The sequence below is a fragment of the Odocoileus virginianus genome, chromosome 1 (assembly GCF_023699985.2).
Source record: "Odocoileus virginianus isolate 20LAN1187 ecotype Illinois chromosome 1, Ovbor_1.2, whole genome shotgun sequence".
In the NCBI taxonomy this organism is placed as follows: domain Eukaryota; kingdom Metazoa; phylum Chordata; class Mammalia; order Artiodactyla; family Cervidae; genus Odocoileus; species Odocoileus virginianus.
This window is the reverse complement of record NC_069674.1, coordinates 76,399,726-76,413,158: the sequence shown is the minus strand read 5'-3', so window position 1 is coordinate 76,413,158 and position 13,433 is coordinate 76,399,726. Positions and strand designations below refer to the sequence as shown.

At 34.6% G+C, this 13,433-nt stretch overlaps 1 protein-coding gene across 7 annotated transcripts in view; it reads left to right on the top strand.

Annotated features, from left to right (window-relative positions):
- CACNA2D1 (calcium voltage-gated channel auxiliary subunit alpha2delta 1) overlaps nucleotides 1–13,433 on the top strand; it is a 510,209-nt gene that overhangs the window by 335,343 nt on the left and 161,433 nt on the right. The gene's annotated exons all lie outside the window — the stretch shown is intronic.

Sequence of the window (13,433 nt, the reverse complement as noted above, 5' to 3'; positions counted from 1 at the left end):
TAAAAACACTGTAAAGTGTATTGAGTGTCCAGAGTGTATACATAATTGCCTGGATTCTGGATGCAGACAGCCTAGGTTAAGTTAAATTTCAAATCTAAAATTTAGCAGTATTTCCTTGGGCAAATTTATCAACTTTCTGAAAGGTGAGCATTTTTTGAACCTGTAAAATGGGGATAAAATTACTAGCCCAAAGGTTCATTTGAGAATAAAGTAAATTAATATATTTGAGTTTGCACAATAGTGCCAGGCTCATAGTAAGCATTGTATAGATGTTTGCTGTTATGAGAAATTACAAATGTAGTTTATTTAGTAGTAGTGTTAGTCAATCAGTCATGTCCAACTCTTTGTGATCCCACAGACTATAGCCCACCAGGCTCCTCTGTCCATGGGATTCTCCAGGCAAGAATACTGGAGTGCATTGCCATTCCTTTCTCCAGAGGATTTTCCCAAACCGGGGATCAAACCCGGGTCTCCTGCATTGCAGACAGATTCTTTCCTGTGTGAGCTACAGGGAAATCTAAAGCATTTTTATGTCGATACTGTGTGGTCATCATGTCACTGTTATCTGGTTATGTTACTACCTTGAACAAACATGAGGCCAGCTTGAGTGTTTTTAATTTGTTACAGACTTTCATGATTGTGTTTCTGTTTTGTCGCCAATAGTGATTATCCAGATATCCTCAAACTTTCCATCAAATTCTCGAGGAAGGATAACAGAACTTTCTCCAGGGAGATAGAGATCTCCCTCTTCCCCAGTTCTTCTTGAGTTTTTTTGGCTGGTCTAAAATTGACAGGAGACAGATTAATAGATTATTTAAAATCAATTTGCACGTATTAGGGGTGCTAGTGGTAAAGAATCTGCCTGCCATGCAGGAGACACAAGGGACGTGAGTTTGATGTCTGGGTTGGGAAGATCAGCTGGAGTGGGAAATGGGAAGCCACTCAGTATTCTTGCTGGAGAATCCCAGGGGCAGAGGAGCCTGGCAGGATATAGTCCTTGGGCCGCAAAGAGTCAGACAACAGATCAGAGCAGACCGAGTCATAAGAATGGTACCCTCACAGTGTCCAAAGCAGGCCAATTACATGTCATTTTTAGACAGAGAAACAATATGTGAAGAGATAAGACAAGGCAGCTTGTGCTTGGGGTAGCTGACTAACGAAGCAACAACATACGTTTGTACAGCTTGCTTAGCTTTGAATTCCTTACCTCTGCTGATAGGAGTGCACACCTTCATGTGGAAGATGTATTTCCTACTTTTAGAGGGTAAGAGAGACATGGTCTTATTGTTTTTATCATTTATTTTCCTTGGCTATTTCTCACATAACCCTTAATTCAGAGTAATCAATATGCCACTGAGGCATATCTTGGAGCAGCCTACTGTGGGCCACAGCAACCTCACACATTTTAAAAACAAATGTCTTTTTCTAAAAGCTGTGTTACCACAGTAGAAGAAATTTTAATATTGCATGCATGTTTAAAATAGAAAATAAAGGTCTCGAACAATAATACCTCCTGAAGCTAATCATGACTAACAGTTTGGGGCATAGTCTTATAAAATATGTATTTAAATGCAAGCACAAACTAATGAAATAATCCAAATGGGATTTTTCATGTTGCTTTTCAACTTGCTTCCCCACCAACCTGTTCTGCTTGCCTTGCTCATTTGTTGTTGTTAAACTATTAAAAGGCTGAAAATAGAGAGAAGAAAGGTAACTCTTTAGGAGTAGGTTATCCAGGGAATAGAAAAGCAAAATAACTTTGATTAACTTTTCAACGAAGTGATATTGAATAAAGAAGTGAAAAATACATTTTTCCCCAGGTAATTAGAACCTAAAATCATTAGAACCTAATTCACCAGTCTAGTAAATTATACACCAGTAAATTACAGTGTCTCATTTAATTACTGTAACTTTGTTAAAATTTTTTGAAGAGGAAACTCAAGCTGAGTCTTTGATGAAAGTCCACATCACTATTAAAAAATGGAGTCAAGTTTCATATAAATTCTAATTTTAAAGTTTATACTTTACAGTACTGTAATAGATAAAATTTCTCGTGTTTTCTTTTGACTTAATTTTGACTCATATTACTTGGTAGCCAAGATCTAACTCCAGAGGAGTTAGTAAGATACTGATTTTGCATGAGAATTTTCATTTTCTTATTTCTTTTGCTCTTTTTTTCCCCACTGAAGTCACATTCATTAATGTCTTCATCTATTTTATGCTGGAACAAACATAAAATTGACACATAAAATAAATCTAAGTATCCTTTCTTCAGATTGGTGTGTCATAGTATACATATCTTCTTTTAAAATCCTACAGAAGAGTTTTGACTTTGTGTAAATGTTTTTCTTTCTGATTTAGAATAAACTGTTAGTGGATATTTACAAAGGCTGATTGTAATAGTCTCAGAGGTTAAAAAGTATTACTTTGATTGCTTTGAAAATCAGGAAGATAGAATATTGAAATAGATGTTTTCAGAATTGTAAGAAATTTTGGTATATGGCTTAATTTAAAAAAAGAAAAAGCAGCTCTGTCTTTGGATTGTGTATTTAGTCCTATTTATCTTAATATTGGCATCTCCTCTTTTGCTGAAATCTCATCAGTAAGACTCTGACCTTGCCTGGCCTGCACTGCTTTAAAATTCATATCCGGTGTTATGAGCCATGTGAGTAAATGGCATAGGAGTAAAATCAGAAATGTCAACAAGATCTTGGAAATTTAATAATTACTGGCATTTTTCACGCAGTTCATCAAAACTTATCAGATGTACAGAATCATTCTAGATTCTGAATTTAATAAATGGAAAAGCATACTTTAATTGAAGGCTTAACTGAAGGGAACAGCCTCTCCTTTCATTCAAAGACAGTTTGTGTCTCTGAATTCTCATAAGATATCTTGTGTCCTAATTTTCCAAAGGTGATTACTTTTGAAATTCCCTTGAATTCAATATGATTGCTTTTGCTCCATGATATATTTAAAGTTTTCAAATAGTGTATTTAATTAAAATATTGTCTGAAAGCTTTTAGTTTTGAGGATTTTAGTGGTTAATACTTTTATTTTAGAGGGCACCTGAACTACACTTAATTTTTTAATCTAATTAATCTGTTTCAGTATAAAAATAGTGAACTCGATAGAAAGGACTGAATATTCTGACAATTTGTTTTAATCACAGAGCTTTATTAATATGTTAATTATTTTTGATTCACGTATAGGGAATGCTTTTATAGAATATTTTGATCATTTGTCATTAGAAATTTATGTTAATATTTATTTGTATAATTATTATAGTTGTAAAAAATACACATTACTAAGAGAAAACAGTAGGGAACTCCACCGTATGTAACTTTCAGGTACTAGATACTTTTGTCCTTATACTACCTTTTGATGTAAACTAGGCAATTTATAACTTCTATTTTAGAAATTTAAAAATGAACATACTTCTGTCACAGAGGTACATTGATTTTGATTGAGGAAGACAGAATTTTCTGGAGTGTATTAATATCCTTGGAGGTCTCATATACTTTTACAAAACTACTTTTTATAAATTAAATTATCTATAATCACTAATACTGTATTCTAATTTATCTTTTCTTACATTGAGATATAGTTTGTGTACAGTATTACATAAATTTCACATGTACAGCATAGTGGTTCACAATTTTTTAAGGTTATACTCCATTTATAGTTATTATAAAATATTGCCTATATTCCCTATGCTGTTTAATATATCCTTGTAGCTTATCTATTTTATAAATATTAGTTTGTGTCTCAATCCCCTACTCCGATCTTGCTTCTCTTAATTTTCATTTGTTTTGTCATAGAAAATGTAACTACATAAAATGATGTTAGTGTCAGAATTACAGAAGAGAAAGCTGCTAGGCTTTTGCTGATGATTGTGTCATAGTCCTTCATAAGCAACTAATCTATTTCAGGACAGGTGCACTATTTAATTAGAGAGTGCTAATAGTTTACTTTTACGGTTTTAAAAATCTGTTTATAATGGGAATACAGCACTGAACAAACAGATTAAAAAAATCCCTGTACTCTTGAACTTTACAGGCTGATGGAGATAGGGCATAAAATAAACAGTTAAGTAATAGGATATATTGTAACATAATAATAAAAGCTTGAGATAAAAATGAAATAAGGGAGCTGCTGCTGCTAAGTCGTTGCAGTCGTGTCCGCCTCTGTGCGACCCCATGGACTGTGGCCCACCCGGCTTCTCTGGGGTTATACGCAATTCCTGGGCTTCCCTATTCCCTGGTAGCTCAGCTGATAAAGGATCCGCCTGTAATGTAGGAGACCCCGTTTCGATTCCTGATTCAGGAAGCTCCCCCAGAGAAGGGATAGGCTACTCTCTCCAGCATTCTTGGGCTTCCCTGGTGGCGCAGACAGTTAAGAATCTGCCTGCAGTGCGGGAGACCTGGCTTTGATCCCTGGTTTGGGGAGATCCGCTGGAGGAGGGCATGGCAACCCTCTCCAGGATTCTTGCCTGGAGAATCCCAGGGACAGCGGAGCCTGGCGGGCTGCAGTCCATGGCGGTGAGGAGTCGGACACGACTGAGCGACTAGGCACAGCACAGCATCGGCGGTTCCTGGGTTAGGGGCTGGGGAGTTGGTGTTTACAACATAGAGGTAGGGAAGGCTTTGTGGATAAGATAACATAGTCTGTAGTTGGTGAGCGTGAGAGTTGAATTCTCTGGATACTGTGGCAGGCAGAGGGAAGAGAAAACGCCAAGATCCTGAGCCTGGTAGGTTCCTAAGGAGCCTGAAGACCAGTGTGGGCATAGCTGAGGTAGCAGGTGGGAAGGAGCAGGTGGAGCAGCAGAAGCCTCATTGTATGCAGCCTTGTGGATAATTGCAAAAGACTCTGATTTTTGTTTTAGTCTGTTTGGACTGCTCTAACAAAATGCTGTAGACAGAGTGGCTTATATAATAGATATTTATTTTTATAGTTTTGGGCACTGGAAGTCCAAGATTAAGTTGCTGACGGGGTTGATTTCTGGGGAGGTACACGGAGCTTCCCGTTTTATAGATGGCCACCAGCTTGCTGTGCGCTCACAGGACTGCTTCGTGCACATGCAGAGAGAGTGAGAGCTGATATTTTTTCCTCTTTTTATATGACAGCAATCTGATTAGGAATGTGAGACACTAATTGCACTACAAATGTTCTACCCTCATAACCTCATCTATGCCTAATTACCTCCCAGGGGCCCCACTTATGAATACTGTTGCATTGCGGGGTAGGTGTTCAACATACAGGTTTTGAGAAAACACAGAGATTAAGTCCACAGCAGAGAGGGAACTCTGAGGTGTTTTATGGATGAGGAATTACACTTTCATAAAAAGGTAGATGCTGGATACTTGGTTGAGAACAGACATAAAAGGCAAGAATTGAGGAGAAATGATGGAACCTTGGACCAAGGTTGTAGCTCAAAAAAGTATTCCTATTAAAATATGTAGGTTTTTATTTACAGGACAGCAAAGGAGAAACAGACATAGAGAATAGACTTACGGACTTGGGGAGCGGGGAGGAGAGGATAAGGTGTATGGAAAGAGTAATATGGAAACTTACATTACCATATGTAAAATAGATAGCCAACAGGAATTTTCTGTGTGGCTCAGGAAACTCAAACAGGAGTTGTGTATCAACCTAGAGGAGTGGGATTGGAAGGGAGGTTCAAAAGGGAGGGGATATATGTATACCTGTGGGTGATTCATGTTGAGGTTTGACCGAAAAGAGCAAAATTCTATAAAGCAATTATCCTTCAATTAAAAAATAAATTAATTTTAAAAAAGAAAAAATTGTGTAAATCTATTTTTGAGATATACATTTTTCCTTCTAATTTTGTATGATGGAGACATTCTATTCAATTAACTTTATTATATCAAAATAGTGTGGCAAACAAATTTTATCCTCATTATAAAAGCACTTTTAGAATTGAGAACTAAGAAACTAAGATAAATTTCCTGAGATCTTTAAAGAGTAGTGAATTAATTCAGGTTCAGTAGAATGTCAAAAGATCTTTTTTTGTCTTTCTTCACAACTTTAAAATTTTCTTTTCAAGACAAATAAATTCCATGCAAGTTAGTTTGCTCCTCATCATTCAGTGTTATAAGTTACATAGTAATCTTACAGGAAAAGAGAGGGAAAAATATAAACAAATTTCATTTTACCTGTTTACATAAATCTTACACATCCTTACATTGGTACAAACCGCTGAGCTCTTTTTTCAGGCTTGCCTGGTATATTTCCTGTAATAGGCTTTTGGTTTTGGATTCACAGCTCAGTACTGGCAAGTTTTGAACTTCCTAACTGTTGATGTATAGGTATGTGCATGGTAGTGTTTTAGTTGTTGCTTTCTGTACAAAACAAATGATCTTGAATTAATGCATGATCTATTTCTTTGAAGTAAAATGTTAATAGGGTTGTTCCACTTCCAGAATCTTGACTGAAATAACATACAGGAGAAGGCAATGGCAACCCACTCCAGTACTCTGGCCTGGAAAATCCCATGGATGAAAGAGCCTGGTAGGCTGCAGTCCATGGGGTCGCTAAGAGTTGGACACAACTGAGCGACTTCACTTTCACTTTTCCTTTCATGCATTGGAGAAGGAAATGGCAACCCACTCCAGTGTTCTTGCCTGGAGAATCCCAGGGCCGGGGGAGCCTGGTGGGCTGCCGTCTATAGGGTTGCACAGAGTCGGACACGACTGAAGCGACTTAGCAACAGCAGCAGCCTGTTAAACATCTTATGATTTTTACAATTGCTTTTGGGGCAAATATAACATTAAAATGCTTATTTTTCTCACTATAAAATAAATAAACTAGTGTAAAGGAAAATATGTAAAATTACACTGATACAGATACTATGTCTGTGTCTATGTATGTGTTCATTAAATATACTAGTAGCAAATATATAATTACTAAGTAATTATACTGAAACCCTACCAAGTTTATACCTGATCTTTTATCTTATCAGAAAGTATTGTTATATATTAAATAATACTTTTTGAGATAACATTTTATTGTTGTATGTTCCATAACTATATTTAGGTTGTTTCCATTTTATCATGGGATATAAGTAAATATATGTATTTCTCATTATCACCTTAAGATAAAATAAGAACTGATATTAAAAAAACAAAACTATTGATAAATTTTCTTGATATTACAGGTTAGTACCAAATTAGATCATACCTTCAATGAATTAGTTCCTTTCTAATTCCAATTTATTAACATTTTATAGATTATGTAGAATATTGTCATATATTGGAATAGTTTGCTGCCCTTTTTTTTCAGCATTAATTTCATATGTTTGTTTTTTCAACACTAGGTTCCATTGCTTTGTAAAATAAAATACTAGGGCACTATGAAGTGTAGCAGCAGTTTGTCTGAGGGATGGTAACAAACTTGTTTAGAAAGTACCCCGATTTTCCCACATGCTAGATCTTTCACAACATATACTGTAAAGTTTTTACTTTTACCTGATTTTAGTGATTATGCTTACTTGAACTTTGTTTGATAAATACATAAATTTAAATTTTCAAGTAGCAAAATGTGTTTAAGTGTACTTTAGCAATAAAATCACAAGCTTTAAAATGAGATTGTCAAGGCTGTTGGAAAATGAGAGGAAAAATATTAAAAGTGAGAAGTATAACTCCAGATATTGGAGATTAAAACCATGAAAGGGTGTTATGGGTAACTTTCCAGTAAAGTGCTATAATGTATAAGAAGCATGGATGATTTATTATAAAATAAAATCAGATCAACTCAATAATATGTCAGTAATGATAAAATAAATTGGAAACATGGCCAAAGAAAGTACTTCATGTTGAGTCATTTCTATAAAATTTTCAAATAATTACTTTCAAGTTTTGAATTTTTTTTCTAGAAATGTGAAAAGTTAATTAACTCATATCGCTTCATTATAAAAAAAGGTGTAGCACAAAAAAGAAAAAATCATAAGCCAGTTTTAGTTTATTAATAATAATGAAAAATTCAGTGAAAACATTGCCAAGCAAAGTAGCAATGAAAGAATAATGCCTGGTAATAAAAAAACTGTCTCGATAATTGAGTATTTTAGATGTCTAATAATGCTTTTATATTCTATATCAATTGATGCAAATTAAGCATTTACCTATTTTTTTCAGTTTGAAATATAATTGACCTACAGAACTATATAATTTTAAGGTGTAAAATATAATTTGACTTACATATATCATGAAATGATTGGCACAGTAGATTTAGTGAACATCTCATGTAATTTAGTATTAAATGGGAAAAATTTACATTCATTTTTAATTGAAGTAATTTTAATTAAAATCTTATCAAAATACTCCTACCAATGATAAAAACTGCTCTAATGATTAAGGAGAGCTGAGAAATTCCCACTACTTCTATACCTGTTTGTTTTTAGAGTATTTTTTGTCCTTGCTTTTATTTATTACAAATATGATTTTTGTTATACATTGTTATATACAATTGTTATTATTGTTATATACAATAGTATAAATTGTTTTGTATTAATTTTTTTCACCAGATAATTACCAAAAACAAAGTTTTTGAAATTCTGGGTGATACATCATTTCATGCTATAGAGTTGTGTGTTTAAAAACTAAAAAAGTGAATGACTTTAAAATATTATCATGGTTATCATATTAACAAAGTAGCTTTTCTTTTTCCTTTAAAAACGCTGTTTAACTCATAAAGCCATGATCCTAATTCATGAAACCAGAAATCTGGTAAGGGCTAAAAAAAGGATATTTTATGAAGTACCATTGATTCTCTAACAAAATGATCATTGTGTGTGTGTGTGTGTGTGTGTGTGTGTGTGTGTGTTTAAGGTTTAGCTTAATAAACTAGCATCACTCCTCATTAGGAGCATAGCAATGAAATAGTAGAAACATGAGAAGACAGGTAGTAATAAAATTTTAGGATAGGATAACTTGATCATTTTAATAAGTATTAGACAAAGAGAAGAAATACCACTTCTGAGGGCAAGCTTGCACTTCATTTCATTGTTTTTCTCTAATGGATACATTCATCATATAAATGCAATATAGTATTCATTTTTTGATAGGAAAATGTTGACCAAAAGTAAATTCAAATGCCAAAGAATACAGTATTCTTCTGATCTTACAGGTACTAGCCCTTTAATTCATTCAGAATTATAGAATAACAAACCAAGTAGCAGTAACCATTTTGTGCATCTTGTAAATTGCTATGAACTGAATTGTGTCCTACATGGATTCACATGTTGGAGTCCTAACCCTCATTGGTGACTGACTATATTTGGATAGGGTCTTTAGGGGGCAGTCGAGGTTAAATGAGATCATTAGGATGGGGCCTTAATCTGGGAGGATTGGTGATTTTATAATTTATAAGAAGAGGTATTCCTGCACAGGAAAGGCAGCAGTCTGCAGGCCTGAAAGAGAGTTCTCACCAGGAACCAAATTGGCACTCACCTTGATCTTGGACTTGTCAGCCTCTAGAACTCAGAGAAAATACCTAGTCTGTGGCATTTTATAATGGTAACCCGAGCTGGCTAAGACACAGTTTTGTTTCCAGGGAAAAATAGGAATAGGCTTAAACTCAAGTTTATATGTACACACACACACACACACACACACACACGCACACACACACACACACACACACACACACACACATAATGGTATTGGAGAAGTCTCTTGAGAGTCCCTTGGACTGCAGGGAGATCCAGCCAGTCCATCCTAAAGGAAATCAGTCCTGAATATTCATTGGAAGGACTGATGCTGAAGCTGAAACTCCATACTTTGGCCACCTGATGCAAAGAACCAACTCATTGGAAAAGACCCTGATGCTGGGAAAGATTGAAGGCAGGTGAAGAAGAGGATGACAGAGGATGAGATGGTTGGATGGTACCACCAACACGATGGACATGAGTTTGAGTAGGCTCTGGGAATTGGTGATGGACAGGGAAGCCTGGGGTGCTGCAGTCCATGGAGTATCAAAGTGTCGGACACGACTGAGTGACTAAACTGAACTGATATATAATGAGCTGAAAAAGTTACGTTGGTTATGCCATACTTCTAAACATAGAGTATAAAGTGTTTGGCTGTTTAAATTTGAATTTGCAAGACTATTTTTGGCATTTTAATTTAGAATCTTATTTTCTGTACTTCCCCTTTAAAGTAGTTGTGCTGTGGAAATCAGTTAATAATTGCCAACTCAATAGATGAATAGACTTACCTATTTATTGGAGAGACAGTTAATTTGTAATTCTAGGTGTATATAGAAGTAATAATTAGATTGTTTTCTTGGAATATTTCCTAAGTTATAATTCCCTAAATTTATATGTCCATAGGCTCTGCAGATATAGAGCCTAAAATTTATAGTTACTGAAGTGTGGTTTTCTTTTGTTATTTTTTGAGAGGGCAAAAGGATATTATAACAACTTGACTGACTATCCATTCATTTGATCATGTATCCTGTGTCCAAAATGGTGCCAGTCACTCTGACAAGTTTTTTTTGTCTTTGCAGTAAACATTGTCCTGTGTATGTTACAAAGTGATTAGAATACTCTCCCCCGGTTGAATTTGCTAAGCATTCTAGTCTCTTATTTGAAATTTGAGGGATATTTTAAACCACAATTTTATTTTAGGTCTATGAAAAAAACCTAGGTCTTATTGAAAATAAAGTGGTACGTTAGCCCTTGTGATAGCTTCTAATGCAAGATCAACTCAGTTCTTGTATATAAACATCTAACATGATGATTGTATCCATCATCTGTATCATGTATTGACACTGTTCATTCAACCATGCCATGTTTTCTCAATTCTGTTATAGGTAATGAAATTATAACAGGATTCTTAATTGGGGTAATGGTTTGCTAGTCAAACAAATTTGGGAGATGTTCTATAGCTTCCTCTTTGTAGATTCCTAGTCCTTATTAACCTTTAAAAGTGCCAAGAAATTATGCTAGAAATAAATAAAATTTAAGTCATTTTACTGATAATTTTTTGTATTTCTATTACTGTGTAACATTAACATACTATAAACATATATTTCATTTAATTCAAATAATAACACTTCCCCAAATTTTATATTATTGGCAAATGCCACAATACTTTTGATAAAATTTACAACTCATTTTGTTATCTCCTTGAGTCACCTTGTCCAACTGTGTCAGGCAGTTTCTTGTAAAGATCTAACTTTATTTTGTTAGACTCAAACTTTTTCAGTAAATGACTGGATAAAGATGACTTTCCTGGTAACAGATAATAAGATGGCCTCAGTCACATTTAGACATAAATACAGTATATAAAAGGCAAAAACACAGTCTCAATTCCAAATTTGATTTATTATTAACCCCTACTGCTCTACCACCCTGCACTCTAGATTAGGGCTAATGGAAGCCTACAGTGGAAGAGGCGGAAGGGAAGGGGTACTTCCTAGCTGTATGTATCTTGCCTCCACCAGGTGGAAGTGGTAAGGGCAAGGGAGAACAGAGAATGGTTGGTGTCTGACTGGCTGACTTTGCCAAGGCTAGGTAGATGTAGTTATGTGGTAAATAATTTAAACTTTTTCTCTTGGGGAGAGATTGTATGGGTTATTTAGAAGTTTCTTATGTGGGCATCCTCTCCGTAGTTCCTTTGAACCAGCAGACACATATCTCTATACCATGTGAAGATGTTCTGCTACTGCTTTCTGTGGCTTTATGTCATTTTGGATTTGTCTCCTCAGATCTATCTAAGGTACTATAAGAGAATAGTGCATTCTTCATGCTGTGTGGCAGGCTTAGCAGATGCTACCCAATCAGCCAAAATTCGAACATAAAATGTTGTGTCATTCTTAATATTTTACAGTATGTTTTTTTTTTTTTTTACTATTTTTCATTGCAAAGTTTCTCCTATATTGTTGCATATTTGGATAAATATTTAAGAAAGGGCCCTTGGAAAGTCTTTTATTCCTAGGAGCCTCATGAACATTGTTTGGTGAACCCGAAGTTTTTCAAGAATCTCTGTCAACATAACTTGGTTACTCTTGGTATTGCATCAGTGTTTCTTATCTAATAATATTAATGTCCATGTGTAGGTCACTTAGGTCCCAGCCCTCTGTAACTCACTAAAGAAAAATTGCAGATCTTTCTGTAACTTCTTGGAGCTGAAATATGTTTCTTCATGTTGTTGCTAAGGAAGGGGGCCCTCAGATATTGTATAATATGATTATTAAACTCCCTTAATTTCTATTCATTTTTCATATTTTATTAGAAGTTTTGAAAATTTTTTTCTGTTACTTTTTAAAAATCTGTTACTGAACAAGGATATTCAGGGATTTGTTGAAGGTCAAATTATTGCCATACTTTAAAAAATTGTTTAGAGGAGAATACAAATAAAAATCCATTGTCTCATTCTTTATAAAAAGATATTAAAAAGGGAACATGGAAGACATCAAAAAGGATGTGTGCACAATTCAAAATCTCTATAAATTGATAGCTGGAAATCAGACATTTACTTGGCTAGCTTTTTATGATGGCTATAACAAGTGACAGGCCATTCAAAGGCTGAAGAAGAAAGATAATGAAATATTAAATTAGAACAGCTTCCAAAACAGACTGACAGTACTGTTCGCAGCAAATTAAAAAGGGATTGACAACTGAAGAGAAAATAGAGGTCTGGAATTTGAGATGAGAATTTTTTAATCATCTGGCATTTTGCTTCATGGATAAGATCTTACTCAGATTTCTCCCTAGAGATAAAGAGGCATTTAAAAGATATTTCTAAAATCCAATTATTCAGAGAGAAAGATTCTAAATGGGCTTAAAGATTTCAAAGCTATTTTGTCACAAGATACAAGATCAGATTTTTTAAGTATGGAGCTATGAGTTATGCTTGCATTGAGATGGAATTTAGTCAGAATTTTTGTAATTAGAGCAAATCAAGTCATATACAATTTTACCCTAATGAATAATACATGACAAAAAATACTGCAGTCCTTGCTGGTTATTTCAGTCTTACATAAAAATCGTTTTGTTTTTAATTGTTTCTTGCAAATGATAGCAACTAGGAGCTGTGAGGCAGTTCATGGTGGGGCCTTTTTTTATCTTACACTCGTCCAGATGAGAACATGACTGAGGAAATGGCTCATTACTATCCTTCCAGGTCTGTGAAGACCAGTTGTTGTTTCTGCACTTTCCGTACCTTTTTATATGATTGTTGGTAGTCACTACTCATTATATAAAAAAAAATACATCAGCATTATTATTAGGGACAGAATGTAAGTACTCAGGAGAATTGGTGAATGACTTTATTTTTGAAAGAAATAAATGTATAAGGATGGTCTCTCTCAAACTGAAAATGACTTCTCTATTTAATCTTCATCTGTTTTAAGCCACGGGGTTTCTTTGACTCAGAGAAGAACATATTTATTCCGGAGTAATGTAATTCTTT